Source organism: Orycteropus afer, unplaced genomic scaffold (genome assembly GCF_000298275.1).
Source record: "Orycteropus afer afer isolate SDZICR_OR568_19922 unplaced genomic scaffold, OryAfe1.0 scaffold00091, whole genome shotgun sequence".
NCBI lineage: Eukaryota > Metazoa > Chordata > Mammalia > Tubulidentata > Orycteropodidae > Orycteropus > Orycteropus afer.
In genome coordinates, this window is record NW_006921678.1 from 4,962,632 (window position 1) to 4,965,564 (window position 2,933).

Sequence of the window (2,933 nt, forward strand, 5' to 3'; positions counted from 1 at the left end):
AGCCCTTAACACAACAACAGCAGATACCCAACAACCAATGAAGTAGTTTACTGGTGGAAAAGGACTTTGGGGAGTTTTCTTGGTCTCAACAAATTAACTCAATTAACTAGGGAGGTGGAAGATAAAGATAGATTCTCTTACAGGTTAACTTCCCTGATGAGAGGGAGAAGGCACAGGTGAGATGCTGGAAACCTTAAGCAACTTGATAACTATAAAGTAGTGTTTTTGTTGTTTGTTTGTTTTAATTTTTTCTTGGTAGTTCTCTCCCTCTCACTAATGTTTTTCATGATTCTTCCAGTCATTTTAAAGAACTCTGATGGCCTAATGGTTAAAGCATTAAGGCACTAATCAGAAAGTTGGTGGTTCAAACCCACCGGCTGTGTTGTGAGAGAAAGATGAGGCAGTCTACTTTAGTAAAGATATACAATCTTGGAAAATCCAGGGCAGTTCTACTCTGTCCTATGGGATCACTGTGAGTTGGAATTCACTTGATGGCAGTGGGTGTTTTGGTTTTCCAGTCATTCGCTCACAACAGACTTATGAAGGATTTTTATTGTTGATATGGTGAAAGTGAGTAGACATCAAAAAATTAATTATGAAATAAGACATAGCTCTTACAGGCTTTGCAGCATATAAAGCTCTTTCACCTTCCTCATCTCATTTGATCCACATAATAAATGTATGAGAGAGGAAGGCAGTATTATCTTCATTTTAATGATTGTTATTTATGTAGGATCAAGAGTCAGAGTTTTGGCAAGTCCTGGGTTAGGGTCGACCTATTCCTTTGACCCCACTCTCAGCTTTGCTTTTTCCATAGGATACTGTGAAACTACTGAACACATGCATAGGACTAGAGGAGAGGACGTTTCAACCTTGAATTTTTATTGTCTCTTTAGTCGAGGGTTTATGCAGCAGCATACAGATGAACTAGCATGCTAAAATGTTTGAGGTTACCTTTAGCTGAACAATCTGAAAATTACTTTAATTGAATTATTTAGTTACTATATCCTAGATACCTATTAGTATCTCCTGTAGTTTCATCCTGTTTTGCAGTTAGAATTGATGTAATTGTGTGATAAGTTGTGTTATTTGTCAAATTAAAGGTTTATTTTTGTACTTCATGTTTAGTATCTGGAGTAGAACAGAAAATCTATTATGCCTGTGTTCCCTTGGGATTCACTGGAAATTGTACACTGACGTCTTCTGGGATTTAGTCTGGTGAGTTGTATTTTGCTTTTTCTATTTGTTAACTGTTAACCAGTTGTCTGAATATAATACCATCATACATGGATAAAAACAAAGTAAAATGTCAGAGCATTATTATAGATATGTGTGCTACAATTACAGAATTTTTAATAGTGAGACTGAAACATATTATTGTGAAACGCTATTATTTTATTTCAGATGTTTGGCTTTTTGATTGCCTAGGTTTTCTCTTTTTATTCCTGTAAGATAAAAGTAATATTGTAGAATATTTCAGAGGTAGTAGTGAGAGATACCAAACCAAACAACTCACTGCCATCAAGTCAATTCTGACCTCAGAGCGACCCCCTTTGGGTTTCTGAACAGTAAATCTTTACGGAAGTAGATGACCCAGTCTTTCTCCATGGAGTGGCTTGTGGGTTTAAACTGCCAACCTTCTAGTTAGCAATCAAATGCTTTAGGCACTATGCTACCACAGCTCCTCAGTAGTGAGAGATAGTTGCTCTAATTTTGATAAAATTTTAGTAAATAATTTCTAAAGATTGGAGAAATAACTTGCAAAATGTACTTTATATTGCCGTACACAACGAATGGCAAACGTGAGTAAAAGGAGCATGATTTTCACTTAGTTGTGTAGCAGTTCACTCCAAGTGTGACATTCCTTTTATCACACCATGAATTTAAACTGTTAAAATTAGTCGATGTTGTTGCTGTACTTCCCTAGTCTTCTTTCAGCCCGTGGTCTGTGTGTCTGTCTGACACGGTTTTTGAGGCCTTTAAAGGGGGAGAAAAAATTAATCCTCATCTCTTGGCTCTTTAGAGTTTTTAAAATTGCAGTATTATGAATTCGTGCTCTGATACGTCATTCCACTTGGCCATTGTCTTTGTAGATTCTTGCTTTGAACTGCTTGCTAAGTGCTGTCGCGTCAATTCTGACTCAGCGACTGTGTGTACAATGGAATGAAACACTGCCCAGACCTGTGCCATCCTCACCATTATTGTCAAGCTTGACTCCATCGTTGTAGCCACTGTATCAGTCTTTCTCGTTGAACTACTTGTTGCTAGGTGCCGTTGAGTTGATTCTGACTCATAATCACCCTGTGTAGAACAAAAGGAAATAACGCTCAGTCCTGTGCCAACCTCAGAACCTTTGCTGTGCTTGAACCCATTGTTGCGGCCAGTGTGTCAGTCCATCTTGTTGAGAGTCTTCCTCTTTTTCACTAACCCTCTACTTTACCAACCATAATATCCTTCTATAGGGAGTAGTCCCTCCTGACAACATGAGAAGTCTGGCCATTCTCACTTCTAAGGAGCATTCCAGCTGTACTTCTTTCAAGACACATTTGTTCATTCTGGCAGTCCGTGGTATTTTCAGTCTCCTTTGCCAACATTATAATTCACATACCTCAGTTGAACTAATCAGAGAGGCCATAATCCTTGGAAAAAGTAGTTTCATAAAAATAGATTTAAATCAGCAGACAGCAGCAGAATAATTCAAAAGAGTGATGGAAAAAGAAAGCCCTTTGGTTTTTGTTAAGTAGATACAGCCTATCAGATTTGTGAAAATGCATTTTACCAATTGGAAAATGGAAACTAAAATTTATAGTTGTGGGGAAAAGAGAAAGGCATTCGAAAGCCATAAGTACAATGTGTTGTTAGAGGATATTTCCTAAGAAATAGTGTGCCTGGTCGGTAACTGTTTGAGCAATAGTGCTTCTGTAACAGAAACA